Source organism: Eleutherodactylus coqui, chromosome 1, assembly GCF_035609145.1.
Source record: "Eleutherodactylus coqui strain aEleCoq1 chromosome 1, aEleCoq1.hap1, whole genome shotgun sequence".
Classification (NCBI taxonomy): Eukaryota; Metazoa; Chordata; class Amphibia; order Anura; family Eleutherodactylidae; genus Eleutherodactylus; species Eleutherodactylus coqui.
This window is the reverse complement of record NC_089837.1, coordinates 392,064,591-392,080,414: the sequence shown is the minus strand read 5'-3', so window position 1 is coordinate 392,080,414 and position 15,824 is coordinate 392,064,591.

The window sequence follows — 15,824 nt, the reverse complement described above, 5'->3', positions numbered from 1 at the left end:
TGTAATATAATATAAATACGTTTTAGCCCCTTGGTTTCTTTGGAAAATATCTTGAATATGTTCAGGTTGCCCTGAAACAGAGAGAGTTTATGGACATTCAAAAATATTGAATTAGTAAATATTTGCTGCATTTTCCTGGAGTCAAATAATATTGACATACCAACTGTTCATATGGTATGAGTGACTCTCTGCAGTGTTTTTGCCAAAGTCGAGAAACCCGGTGATGTCCATTTGACAATATACAAAGGACAGCATGTTGGAGCAAATCCAAGGATATGTATTCTCTGGAAGGACCCCCTGGGGTTTTGCATGATTTTGAAACAATTTCAATGCTTTTAAAGGCATATGAGTCAGGTAGGAAGGTTGGGATAAATTCCACAATGGAATTACGAGTGAGGATTTAATTCACTTCCGAGGCTAGATAATACTCTATGTGGACCCAATATTTATGTATCTCAAACCTCCACCATGAGGCTACTTGGGAAGCATGTGTAGCCAGGTAATAGCCTCCCAGATATCCATGACTGAGTCCTCCTATCCATCTGTCTTTTATAAGCTAAGCAGGGTTTTCTTTGCACCGAAACATAACGCATCAACATTTGATTCATAGCTATAAAGAAATATTTTGGCAGGGTAATGGGAAGAGTGCAAAGCAAATATAGTCGCTTTGGCAGTAAGAGCACTTTAAAAGTAGCTATTTAGATAGTCTTTGAGCTTCATCCCGTAGTGCCTTCAATGTGGGATCAAAATTGTGTTGGTATAGGTTTTTATGTAAAGTGGGTATTGTTGTGCCCAAAAATTGAATGCCTTCTTATTGCCAGTCAAAGGAGTACTTGTTTTGTAGATGATGTAGTAAATCTTTATAAATAATTATAGTCAAAAGCTGAGATTTTTGCATATTTTTTCTATTATAAGAGATCTTGACAAAATCTTTGATAAAATGATAACCTCTAATGCGCTATCTAAAGAGAGTACAAACTCAATATAATATCATCCACATATAGTGATATTAAATATGTGCAGTCTCCAATCTGGATCCCCTTTGATTGAAGGATTGTCTCTAAGGACCTCGGCTAGGGGCTCTAATGATAATGTAGATATCAGTGGAGACAATGGGCAGCCCCGTCTATTGCCATTTGTGATATTAAACTGTGTTTATAGAGCTCCATTTGTAAAGACTCAGGATGAGGAATTTGAATACAATGCAGATATAGCTTAACCCCTTAACGACCAGCCCATAGTGTTTTTACGTCCTCCCGAAGTGGGCTCTATTCTCTGAGGACGTAAAAACATGCTTCCTGCAGAGAATAGTGCCCCTCGGGCTGTGGACGTGACAGCTCCATGCTGTCGGTGTCCGCAGGTAGCTGACAGCATGGAGCTGTCATCCCGGGCTGTTCAGAGCCCCCCCCCCGGCATTGCGATCGGCGCTATGCAATGGATAGCGCCGATCGCAAAAAAAGTAAATAAAAGTACATAAAAGTTAAAGATTCAGCTGCTCTGATGGATCGGATCCATCGGAGCAGCTGAAATTACTCACCGAGGTCTGGCACGCTGCTCCCCGCTCTCCTGCCGCTCCGGGGCCCGAAGCCGGTCTTCTGCGCATGCGCGCCAGGCGGCATTACGTCAGCCGCATGCGCAGAAGGCCCGGCGGCGCGGGAGATTTAAAATCTCCTGGCTCCCGGCTCCTGCAGGTAGCCGGGAGGCAGGAGATGTCAGCGGGGACTGCGGTGAGCGGTCCCCGGTACCGCGATCGCCGTTATCCAATGGTTAGCGGCGATCGCGAAAAAGTTAAAAAAAAGTTTTAAAAAAGTCAGTTTCACCTCCCCTCATGGATCGGATCCATGAGGGGAGGTGAAAATACTCACCCCCAGTCCTCAGCGGTGTCCCGATGTCCCGGGACCCGAATCCCCGTCTGCGCATGCGCGCCCGATGATTGACATCGGGCGCGTGAACAGACGGGCTCGAGCCCCGGGAAATTTAAAATCCCTCTGCTTCTGGCTGCCATGTGTAGCTAGGAGCAGAGAGATTATACCGGGGACATGATCACTGTCATCCAATGGATGACAGTGATCATGTAAAGTGAGAAAAAAGTGTAAAAAAGTAAAAAAAAAAAAAAAAGAAAAAAAAAGTTTTTAAAAGTTTAAAAAGCGTACGTTTCATCTCCCCTCATGGATCATATCCGTGAGGGAGGATGAAAGTACGTACCTAAGGCCCCCAGATTTATCCGCGGACCTTACCACAGCTTCTGCACACGCGCCCGTCGCCAAAATGGCGGGCGCATGCGCAAAAGCTGTGGATTGCCAGGATAATTTAAATTCTCCCTGCTCCTGGCTACAAAACGTAGCCAAGAGCATGGAGATTTAATGGGGGTCCGCGGTGAGCGGTTCCTGGTCACGTGTTCGCCATTATCCAATAATGGCGATCACGTAACAGTAAAAAAAAAAATTTTAAGTTTCATCTCCCCTCACTGATGCGATCGGTGAGAGGAGATGAATCTTTTTACCGGAGGCCTGCGTATTTGAATCCCGACGCGATCTTCCTCCGTGGACCTTCCAGGATTCTGCACATGCGATTGCCGGCAAAAAGCCGGACACATGCGCAGGAGTCAGGGAGCCCAGGAAATTTAAAATCTCCTTGCTCCTAGCAACCAACGGTCACAGAGAGCCTGGAGCAGTGACGGGTAGGGGCCTCGTTGAGCGGTCCCCGGTCACGTGATAAAAAGGTAGCGATCTACCTTAGGCCGGTCTCACATGACCGAATAGGAATTACGGATTCCGCATGCGTCTGATCCGCGGTAATACGCAGATCAATCGCATTGGATTACACAATTCCGCTCACATTAGCGGGTCAGAATTGCGTAATCCACTCGCAGAAAAGAGAACGCAGCAGGTTCTATCTTACTGCGGATATCGGCAACATAGAGCCCATTGTGCTCCATGGTCATGGATATACCCGCAGTCCATACGCAACTACATTGTATACGGGCTGCGGGTACCCGCGTCATCGCTAAGCGATGGTGCGGGAAATACAAACAAAGGTGTACTGTGCCTGTGTGAATAGGCAGTTATGCGCAGTACACTACGCAGCCGTACGCAGGGTCACAGCCGGGCTCACAGATGGGATCCGCTGTGGGCCTCCGCAAGCGGATTCCGCCTGCACCCGCGTGAGCCCGGCGTTATTCAGACCGCTACCTGTGATACGTATTTTACAAGAAGCCCCGGGAACGCTCGCTTTCCTGCAGTTCCAGGAGCACCTTGTTGAGCGCCTTCTGTGTGAGACCGCCGCACCTCATCAAGCTTACGGAGACTCACGGAACGCCACTTTTTACACCCCATACCCGCCACTGAGGTCATGAAATACCCCCAAAAAGCATGAGAGGAGGGGGGGGGGGGATACCCGGTTTTATTGCCCCATGGGCCCATTCCAACCAGCCTCCGTAATTACCCCTGTCTTCGGAAATACTACACAGTTCACATTTTTACTTTTATCTAAGATTTGCGAACGCCAAAAAGGGCGCGGAGGGGGAGGGGGGGAATTTTTAGGGAGTCAATCTTTATTCTGTACACATAAGCAATGGGGCCTGGAATTTATTCAGTTGTGCCCTAAAATCCAACAGGTGTTCCGTCCTTTATAGGCCTTGCCATGCGTCCTGTAAGTAGATTAGGGCCACAATGGGTATGTTTCTGAACTCGGGACAAACGGGGGTATCCATTTTGGGGTGAACGTCTTCATTCCTATGTGCACTGTACAAAAAAACTGTTTTTAAATTGAAAAAATTGCCAAAAAAATTGAAAATCGTAACTTTTTCCTTCTGCTTTGCTTAGATTCATTCAAATACTGTGGGGTCAAAATACGCAGTACACCCCTAGATGAATTCGTTAAGGGGTCTAGTTTTCAAAATGGGGTCATTTGAGGGGGTTCTTTATAGTTTTGGCCGCTCAATGGCTCTATAAGTGGGCAATGGGGCCTGAAATTTATTCAGTGGTACCCTGAAATCCAACGGGTATTCCTTTCATTGTAGGCCTAGCCATGGGTCCTGTAAGTCTATTAGGGCCACAATGGGTATGTTTCTGAACACGGGACAAACAGGGGTATCCATTTTGGGGTGAAAGCCTTCATTTATATGTGTGCTGTACAAAAAAAACTGTTTTTAAATTGACACAATAGCCCAAAAAATGAAAATCCTATTTTTTTCCTTTTGCTTTGCTTAAATTTATTCAAAAACTGTGGGGTCAAAATATGCAGTACATCCCTAGATAAATTCGTTAAGGGGTCTAGTTTTCAAAATGGGGTCATTTGTGGGGGTTCTATATGGTTTTGGGCGCTCAAGAACTCTACAAGTGGGCAATGGGGCCTAAAAGGACTTCAAGCAAAATCTATGTTCTGAAAGCCACCAATTACTCCTTTTATTTTGGGCCCCGTTGTGCATGCGGACATAAGATTAGGGCCACAATGGGTATATTTCTGAAAACAGCACAAACAGGGGTATCCATTTTGGGGTGTAAGTCTTCCTTCATATGTGTGCTGTACAAAAAAAGCTGTTTTTAAAATGACAGAATTGCCAAAAAAACAAAAATCCAAATGTTTTCCTTTTGCTTTGCTTGAATTTATTCAAAAACTGTGGGGTCAAAATGCGCAGTACACCCCTAGATAAATTTGTTAAGGAGTCTAGTTTTCAAAATGGGGTCATTTGTGGGGGTTCTCTATGGTTTTGGGCGCTCAAGAACTCTACAAGTGGGCAATGGGGCCTAAAAGGACTTCAAGCAAAATTTGTGTTCCGAAAGCCACCGGTCGCTCCTTTCATTTTGGGCTCCGTTGTGTATCCAGACATAAGATTAGGGCCACAATGGGTATGTCTCTGAACACGGGACAAACAGGGGTATCCATTTTTGGGTGCAAGTCTTCCTTCATATGTGTGCTGTACAAAAAAAGCTGTTTTTAAAATGACAGAATTGCCGAAAAAACGAAAATCACAATTTTTTCCTTTTGCTTGGTTTGAATTCATTCAAAAACTGTGGGGTCAAAATATGCAGTACACCCCTAGATAAATTCCTTAAGGGGTCTAGTTTTCAAAATGGGGTCATTTGTGGGGGTTTTCTATGGTTTTGGGCGCTCAAGAACTCTACATGTGTGCTATGGGGCCTAAAAGGACTTCAAGCAAAATTTCTGTTTTGAAAGACACTGACTACTCCTTTCATTTTGGGCCCCGTTGTGGACTCAGATATAACAATAGGGCCACAATGGGTATATTTCTGAACACGGGAGAAATAGGGGTATCCATTTTGGGGTGTAAATCCTGATTTTCATGTAAACTATAGGAAAAAAATATGTCTTTAAAATGACAGATTTGCAAAAATATGAAATTTTACTTTTTCTCCTCTAAATTGAATTAATTCCTGAAAAAAAACTGTGGGGTCAAAATACTCATGACACCCCTCAGTGAATACACTAAGGGGTGTAGTTTTTAAAATGAGGTCATTTGGGGGGGTATCTATTATTCTGACACTCATGAGCCTTTCCAATCTCGGCTTGGTATAGGAAAACAAAGTGTTCCTCAAAATGCTAAAAAGTAATGTTAAATTTGTACGTCTCCTAAATAGTTAAAAAAAAACAAAAGTTTTTCCAATGTGCGCCCAAAATAAAGTAAACGGGTGGAAATATAAATCTTAGCAAAAATTTCTATATTATGTTTGCACATATTTAAGATATTGCAGTTGGAAATGTGAAAAAATGACGATTTTTTCAAAATTTTCCCAATTTTGGCGCTTTTAATAAATAAACACAATTTCTAGCGGTCTATTTTTTCCGCCTAAATGAAGCACAACATGTGGCGAAAAAACAATGTCAGAATCGCTTGGATATGCAAAACCTTTCTGGTGTTTTTCCATGTTAAAGTGACACATGTCAGATTTGCAAAATTTGGCCTGGTCATTAAGGCGCAAACAGGCTTGGTCACTAAGGGGTTAAATGAATGACCCCTGCAAAACCCATTTTGCCCAAGGCCGCAAATGCATAGACTAGTTTATGTGTTTGAACGCCTTTTAAGCATCTAGAGATAAGAAAACTATGGGGATTTTCCTAGATTCCATGAAGTGTGTGATGTTTAGAACCCTTCTTGTATTATCCAGTTCTTGGCAAGCTTTCACAAATCCTACTTGGTCTTCCCTGATTAATGATGGCAAAATAGATAGCAATCTAGAAGCTAATAATTTTATGTAGATTTTGTTATTCAATAGTGTGATGGTTAGAGATGAGCGAACGTACTCGTCCGAGCTTGATACTCGTTCGAGTATTAGCGTGTTCGAGATGCTCGTTACTAGAGGCGAGTACCACGCGATGTTCGAGTTACTTTCACTTTCATCTCTGAGACGTTAGCGCGCTTTTCTGGCCAATAGAAAGACAGGGAAGGCATTACAACTTCCCCCTGCGACGTTCAAGCCCTATACCACCCCCCTGCAGTGAGTGGCTGGCGAGATCAGGTGTCACCCGAGTATATAAATCGGCCCCTCCCGCGGCTTGCCACAGATGCATTCTGACATAGTTCAGGGAAAGTGCAGTCTTGCTGGAGTTGCTATAGGGAGAGTGTTAGGAGTTATTTTAGGCTTCAAGAACCCCAACGGTCCTTCTTAGGGCCACATCTAACCGTGTGCAGTAGTGTGGAGGCTGCTTTTTGCAGTGTTGCACATTTTTTTTTGGTCTATCGGTCGTGCAGAGCATTGCGTCCTGCAGTAATTTTACATTGTCCAGGGCCAGTAGTGGTGAGGCAGGGTCAGAAGACATATTTAGTGTATATAGGCAGTGGGCCTTTCCAAAAACATTTGGGAAAAAAAATCTATTTGGGCTGCCTGTGACCGTCCTCAGTGTACTGGGTCTCTGCTGGGGGTAGTTGTCCTAATTCATACGCAGCCAGCTAAGTGTTACAGCAGGCTTGCGCAACATTCTTTCCTGGCTCTGTGTTGCCTGTTACATCACCGCTGTATTCCTGTCCACAGTGAAACAGTCTGCAGTAATTTTACATAGTGCAGGACCAGTAGTGGTGAGGCAGGGACAGAAGACATATTTAGTGTATATAGGCAGTGGGCCTTTCCAAAAACATTTGGGAAAAAAAATCTATTTGGGCTGCCTGTGACCGTCCTCTGTGTACTGGGTCTCTGCTGGGGGTAGTTGTCCTAATTCATACGCAGCCAGCTAAGTAAAGAAATATATAAGAGAGGAGAGTGCCAGAAAACAAAAGTCAAACAGTGTCAGACGTGGTAGAGTAAGGCAATTACTCACCGGGTGCTCAGGTGAGACCAAGCTGGAAACATGAGTCTCACCGGCACCGGAATCCTGGAAAGCGTATATGAGTGTAAAGCTGTATCCCTTATCCGTAGAGAGCCGCACAACATTTATTACGAGCACACACAAAATTATTGGGGCTCATTATATCATTGTCAGAAACAAAAAAGAAGCGAGTCAAAGAGTGACGTAACTACGTCAATCTGATCTCCCTAGGTAGCGGGATCCCCGCCCAAATACACTGAGAGAACGGCAGTGCACCGTTAATTGCATATTGACTGGTAAGCCAGCTTTTTAAATTCATGTATAAATAGACCATGTTATGATGTGTTATTTGAGCTTGAAAAAGGCGACAAGCAAGTCGCAGAAACGCGTAGCTCAGCAAGATTGTATGTATTATAAATAAATTGATTAATATAAAATTAATCAATTAATCATTTTTCTTTTGCTTTTCCCGTGAGCGCAAGCATTGTTTTTTCTTTTTTGTTTCTGGCAGCCAGCTAAGTGTTACAGCAGGCTTGCGCAAAATTCTTTCCTGGCTCTGCTGTGCGTTCCGTAAGTGAAGTCAGCCTCCAACCACAGGCCAATAAGCGGCACATTTAATTACAGCGTTCTGTTTCTGCACTACTGGTAATACAGCATGCTGAGGGGTAGGGGTAGGCCTAGAGGACGTGGACGCGGGCGAGGACGCGGAGGCCCAAGTCAGGGTGTGGGCACAGGCCGAGCCAGTGCGGTGGCCAGGGGTAGAGGCAGGGCCAGACCGAATAATCCACCAACTGGTTCCCAAAGTGCCCCCTCGCGCCATGCCACCCTGCAGAGGCCAAGGTGCTCTAAGGTGTGGCAGTTTTTCACAGAGACGCCTGACGACTGACGAACAGTGGTGTGCAACCTTTATCGCGCCAAGATCAGCTGGGGAGCCACCACCACCAGCATGTGCAGGCATATGATGGCCAAGCACCCCACAAGGTGGGACGAAGGCCGTTCACCGCCTCCGGTTTGCACCACTGCCTCTCCCCCTGTGCCCCAACCTGCCACTGAGATCCAACCCCCCTCTGAGGACACAGGCACGAGTGCCTACCGGCCTGCACCCACATCCTCACCTCCGCTGTCCTCGGCCCCATCCAGCAATGTCTCTCAGCGCAGCGTCCAGACGTCGCTAGCGCAACTGTTTGAGCGCAAGCGCAAGTACGCCGCCACGCACCCGCACGCTCAAGCGTTAAACGTGCACATAGCCAAATTGATCAGCCTGGAGATGCTGCCGTATAGGCTTGTGGAAACGGAGGCTTTCAAAAGCATGATGGCGGCGGCGGCCCCGCGCTACTCGGTTCCCAGTCGCCACTACTTTTCCCGATGTGCCGTCCCAGCCCTGCACGACCACGTCTCCCGCAACATTGTACGCGCCCTCACCAACGCGGTTACTGCCAAGGTCCACTTAACAACGAACACGTGGACAAGCACAGGCGGGCAGGGCCACTATATCTCCCTGACGGCACATTGGGTGAATTTAGTGGAGGCTGGGACAGAGTCAGAGCCTGGGACCGCTCACGTCCTACCCACCCCCAGAATCGCGGGCCCCAGCTCGGTGCTGGTATCTGCGGCGGTGTATGCTTCCTCCACTAAACCACCCTCCTCCTCCTCCTCCAACGCAACCTCTGTCTCGCAATCAAGATGTGTCAGCAGCAGCACGTTGCCAGCAGTCGGTGTCGCGCTGCGTGGCAGCACAGCGGTGGGCAAGCGTCAGCAGGCCGTGCTGAAACTACTCAGCTTAGGAGAGAAGAGGCCCACGGCCCACGAACTGCTGCAGGGTCGGACAGAGCAGACCGACTGCTGGTGGAGGCTCTGCAGCTCGGCAGCCTCATGCACGTGCCATGCCTGGCCAATGTCTTTAATTTGGTGGTTCATCGCTTTCTGAAAAGCTACCCACACTTGTCATACCTGCTCGGAAAGGTGCGCCGGCTCTGCGCACATTTCCGCAAGTCCAAGACGGACGCTGCCACCCTGCGGACCCTGCAACATCGGTTTAATCTGCCAGTGCACCGACTGCTGTGCGACGTGCCCACACGGTGGAACTCTACACTCCACATGTTGGCCAGGCTCTATGAGCAGCGTAGAGCTATAGTGGAATACCAACTCCAACATGGGCGGCGTAGTGGGAGTCAGCCTCCTCAATTCTTTACAGAAGAGTGGGCCTGGTTGGCAGCCATCTGCCAGGTCCTTGGAAACTTTGAGGAGTCTACCCAGATGGTGAGCGGGGATGCTGCAATCATTAGCGTCACCATTCCTCTGCTATGCCTCTTGAGAAGTTCCCTGCAAAGCATAAAGGCAGACGCTTTGCACTCGGAAACGGAGGCGGGGGAAGACAGTATGTCGCTGGATAGTCAGAGCACCCTCATGTCTATATCTCAGCGCGTTGAGGAGGAGGGGGAGGAGCATGAGGAGGAGGGGGAAGAGACAGCTTGGCCCACTGCTGAGGGTACCCATGCTGCTTGCCTGTCATCCTTTCAGCGTGTATGGCCTGAGGAGGAGGAGGAGGATCCTGAAAGTGATCTTCCTAGTGAGGACAGCCATGTGTTGCGTACAGGTACCCTGGCACACATGGCTGACTTCATGTTAGGATGCCTTTCTCGAGACCCTCGCGTTACACGCATTCTGGCCACTACGGATTACTGGGTGTACACACTGCTCGACCCACGGTATAAGGAGAACCTTTCCACTCTCATACCCGAAGAGGAAAGGGGTTCGAGAGTGATGCTATACCACAGGACCCTGGCGGACAAACTGATAGTAACATTCCCATCCGACAGCGCTAGTGGCAGAAGGTGCAGTTCCGAGGGCCAGGTAGTAGGGGAGGCGCAGAGATCAGGCAGCATATACAGCACAGGCAGGGGAACATTCTCCAAGGCCTTTGCCAGCTTTATGGCTCCCCAGCAAGACTGTGTCACCGCTCCCCAGTCAAGGCTGAGTTGGCGGGAGCACTGTAAAAGGATGGTGAGGGAGTACGTAGCCGATCGCACGACCGTCCTCGGTGACGCCTCTGCCCCCTACAACTACTGGGTGTCGAAGCTGGACACGTGGCCTGAACTCGCGCTGTATGCCCTGGAGGTGCTTGCTTGTCCTGCGGCTAGCGTCTTGTCAGAGAGGGTGTTTAGTGCGGCTGGGGGAATCATCACGGATAAGCGTACCCGCCTGTCAACCGACAGTGCCGACAGGCTTACACTCATCAAGATGAACAAAGCCTGGATTTTCCCAGACTTCTCTTCTCCACCAGCGGACAGCAGCGATACCTAAGCAATACGTAGGCTGCACCCGCAGATGGAAGCATCGTTCTCTATCACTATCAAAAACGGGGACCTTTTTGCTTCATCAATCTGTGTATTCTATTCATCCTCCTCCTCCTGCTCCTCCTCCTGAAACCTGACGTAATCACGCCGAACGGGCAATTTTTCTTAGGCCCACAAGGCTCAGTCATATAATTTTTGTAAACAATTTTTATACATTTCAATGCTCATTAAAGCGTTGAAACTTGCACCTGAACCAATTTTTATTTTAACTGGGCTGCCTCCAGGCCTAGTTACCAATTAAGCCACATTAACCAAAGCGATTAATGGGTTTTAACTGCCCTCTTGGTTGGGCATGGGCAATTTTTCTGAGGTACATTAGTACTGTTGGTACACCAATTTTTTTGGGCCCTCGCCTACAGTGTAATCCAATTAATTTTTTGCCCACCTGCATTAAAGCTGACGTTACATCAGCTGTGCTGGGCACTGCAATGGGATATATTTATGTACTGCCAGTGGCTTCCTGGGACCCACCCATGCTGTCGGTCCACATGGACTTCCCATTAGGGAGATGTACGTGCCTGTGTATACTTATGAAAAACTTGAGCCTGACTGGGGCATGCAGTTTGGGCCGAAGCCCACCTGCAGTTAATCTGACGTTAGCTCTGCTGTCCAGGGCACTGCAATGGGATACATTTATGTACAGCGGGTGGGTTCCAGGGAGCCACCCATGCTGTGGGTGCATAGGAATTCCCATTGCGGAGTTGTACCTGCCTGTGACTATTTATAAAAAAACGCAGTCTGACTGGGGCATGCAGACACCTTGACAGAATGAATAGTGTGTGGCACATAGGTTCCCCATTGCTATGCCCACGTGTGCAGCTCCTGATGGCGGTGGCACAGGATTGGATTTCTCATTGCTTCTGTACAGCATTGTGGGCTATCGTCCTGCCCCTTTTAAAGAGGGTCGCTGCCTAGCCGTGCCAACCCTCTGCAGTGTGTGCCTGCGGTTCCTCCTCATGGCAGACGCACTTACAAATAGACATGAGTGTGGCGTGGCATGAGGGCAGCTGAAGGCTGCGCAGGGACACTTTGGTGTGTGCTGTGGACACTGGGTCATGGGGGGGGGGGTTGGGCAGCAAGTAACCCAGGAGAAGTGGCAGTGGAGTGTCATGCAGGCAGTGATTGTGCTTTGTTGGAGGTAGTGTGGTGCTTAGCTAAGGTATGCATTGCTAATGAGGGCTTTTCAGAAGTAAAAATTGTTGGAAGGGGGGGGGCACTCTTGCCGCTATTGTGGCTTAATAGTGGGACCTGGGAACTTGAGATGCAGCCCAACATGTAGCCCCTCACCTGCCCTATCCGTTGCTGTGTCATTCCCATCACTTTCTTGAATTGCCCAGATTTTCACAAATGGAAACCTTAGCGAGCATCGGCGATATACAAAAATACTCGGGTCGCATATTGAATTCAATGGGGTTCGTTACTCGAAACGAACCCTCGAGCATCGCGAAAATTTTGTCTCGAGTAACGAGCACCCGAGCATTTTGGTGCTCGCTCATCTCTAGTGATGGTCGAATGTTTTACGGAACATTTGGGTTTTTCCCAGTTTGAGAAGGGTGACTATTAAAGCCTGTTGATCTTCTTTTTGTAGGAATGTTTGAACATGATGGGCTGCACTCAGAAATATAGAAGGGTTGTCTTTTAAATTATACACTGCTGATATGTAGTCCCTGAAGTTATTCACTGTGTCTATTGGGTTCATTAGTTTCCTTGTTATTTTGACCCCATAGATCTGAGATTTAAGATGTTGAGCCTTTAGATGAGAGGCCAACAATTTATTATTTTGTGAGTAGTATTGGTCTTTGATTACTTTTAGTTTCCGCTCATACTTCTGGAGTATTATGCTTCAGTGTGTTGCCTACATTGAAATAGTACTGCTTGCTGTACTGTTTGCATTAGCTTCTTTTGTGTTTCAAGGACTTAATTTTATCAAATATCTCTTCTAGAAGTCTATTTCTTTCTTTTTTCACATAGTGCCCCAGCCTTATGAATGAGCCCCTTGTACACAAACTCTGTGTGCGTTCCATAGAACATGAGGATTTACTTCAGGGAATGTGTAAAGAGAAAAATATTCCCTTAGGTCTATTTCAAAAGTATTCTTGTGACTGGCTGAGATACCAAAAAGTCATTACCTTGCTGTAAATCTGTTGGTGTTTAATTATATTGCTTCTCTATAAAGAGGTCGCTGCATGATCAGGCCAAGTAATTGTCTCAATTGTCGATTTCTGAGATAGCACCAGTAAATTTCTATAGATAATGAATATTCCAATCCACAAATACCTGTTGTGGACACGGGAGTAGAAGGAAGAATCTTTTTCAGAGCTATGAATTGCTCGCTAAATATCACATACCACTTCTTTCCACCATATATCACCTAGGGATTGGACAGACCTGCACAATTTAGAAGCTGAGTCTATGCTAACATCAGAAACTGCATTAAGATTGCCACAAATAGGGAGTCTGTCTTGTTTTAGTTTGGATAGAATGCGTAGAAATGTTTTTTGTTTGGGGTATAAATGGAGACTGGTGTATAGTTTGTGTAACTTATAGAACAGACTAATATGGCATACCTTCCTTGTGTTTCTATTTCCTCTTGGATAAACTAAAATGCTATTGCATTTTTTAATTGCAGTTAACACTCCTCTACACTTGGAAGGGTAGTGGGACTGAAATATGTTAGGGTAATTTGGGTGTTTTATATGAACAGCATCCTTTGAAACGGCATGTGTCTCCTGCACACAAAACTTTTTTGGAGATAATGACTTTACATTTTCCCACATATATGCCCGTTTTTTAGGGCTGCTCAGCCCTTTAACATTTGACGATATAAACTTAATCACCATAATTGACAGTAAGTAAAGAAGGCAAAGTTACATAGTGTTTCATGCAGTCCTGTAGAAGGTTGACATTGTAGGAGAGTCTGCCATACACCAGATGGACCAATGAGTGTACTTGGTAAATAATAAGAAAAGTAAAGAGCATAAAAATAAAAATGTGCAACATAATCATCAAACAGTCCTTCACAGACTGGTGGGTGAAGAAAGAAACATCACAGCTTATCCAAAGCTGCAAGGTGTACTTGGGGGTATAGGTTCTCAGGTGTTTCCTGGTTTTAGTTATCCATAATAAGACACCAACAGGGCACACTAGACAATTAATGATGGGATTGCTTGCAGAGTTTCACGGTGCACTAGTCTCCTGACAGTTGTTGGGGAATTTGATTAGGATTTTTGGTGGGTAAAAAAATGTTCCATTGTCGTAGGAGGTTGATCCCATCTTCCAAAGATTTGACGATAAAGTAAAGCCCCATTTACATGCAAAGATGATTGCTCAAAAGTCGTTCAAAAGATAGGGAGAATGACAGTTTGAGCTATCATTTTGCATAAGCTGCTAATGGGTGTTAATGCTCATTAGTAGCTTATTGGCTTAATTTGCATGTAAATGAGCCTCCCTTCCCTGTATACAGATAACAGCAGCACGTCTGTTATCTGCATACAGCCCTGTTTGTTCTGCCAAGGGAATGCAGCTGAAAACAATGTTTTCAGCACTCCCGTGGAAAATCACAGCGTGCTGTCCCTGCTGATGATGAACATGGAGATGTTCAATGTTTGGAGAGAAAGCCTATGTGCCCTGTCAATTCTAAAGTCCTGTGCTGGACACTCCAGCAGCAATATTTTAATGAAATTCTGTAGATATTGCATCAGTTCAGAAGAAGGCACATTTTGTGCAATTCACTCGTAATTTCACATTGTGATGTGATTTGTCTTTCAAGTCAGTCATCCGATGTGTCGCTTGAATGAGCAAATGATGTCAGAGTTTGCTTGTTCACTCAGGAAGCCTGTTTATACAGTCAGATACATAGTTGGCTCATCCAAATGAGAAATCATTCAGTCATTTACATTCACTGTATAAGTGAATGAGAACGACTGAACGATCAGTATTTAAACCAAGCGATTAGTGAATGATGATGATGATGCTGAGAGGATTTCCGCCTAGTTTCCGTGGGGCTGTCTTCTGAATTCTAGGTCACAGGAGTGATCATAACAGAGTGGCTGTAATGGAAAGCTTCCCTATGTGCGAGTTCAGGGTTGTTCCTTTACTGACGCTCCATGGATTCTGTGAGCTTGAGCAAGTGCTTCATGGGCTTTGATGTAGGAGAGCTGTCCCTGGAGCTTCTAGCTGCGCCATCATGGTCCCTTTCTGGGGGTCAGAAGAAGAAGAATTTGACAGACTTGCCTGCTTTGGCGGACAACCGTTTACCCCTCCGTGGCATTCTGAAGATCTAAGCAACAAGTGAGTCCAATATAGGTGTATTTTCTGCCACTGTAAAGTCACTTTTGGGCCCTGGTGGTTCAGGAGCTCTGCAGCAGGCGGCCATTCAATCCAGCAGCCAAACCATACCCTCTCGTGTGTCTACTTAACCACAAAATAAAATCAAAATGCCCATCACATCATGGCCAAGTATTTATTTGTAGCCAGTTTTATTCAGTGGTAAGATATGAATCAAAGAAAAGAGTTATTGATCAAATTAGGACTGCTTAAGGCAAACCTACAGTAAAATTCTTCACGTGCCTGGATGTAGTAATTTGTACTTGGTATACAAGGGCTTCAAATTAGTGGACTGAGGGGAAAATAAATTAAGCTTGGAATTTAACTGATTATAGAGATTAAGGGGTAATAATATGCAAAGTACAATAGTGTAAAATAGTGTACATTCTATGGCACATTAAATGTGTTCTAAAGGTTAGCTTCATGTCCCTTTGCTCATTTTCTTACCCATTCGTACTATTAATGATAATTACATTAAAACCAGTGCTCTGCTACAATTTCTTGCCTCAATAACAGAAGCCAAGAGCTATTTTAAACGCTCTTATCACCCATAATAGGAGCACTAGTGCTGATTGCATTCGGAGATCATTTTCCTAAAGCTAATACTTGCAAATTGCTTCTCTACAGTTAACAGCTTAAGACTGAAAGGTGGAATAATGTGTTCTTGTATCGGTCTGCTCCATTGACCTCCCACTTGTATAATTACATTTAATGTATAGATATCTAACTATAGTGTCTGTAGAAGGTGAGAAATCCAGGAAGACCAATGTAGCATTGTCTTGTAAAACATTTTGTTTCATGATAACACAACGTGGAGGCTGTATTACAAAAAAAACAACTAAATGACTTCCTTTTATATAAGCTTTATGCATCAAATCA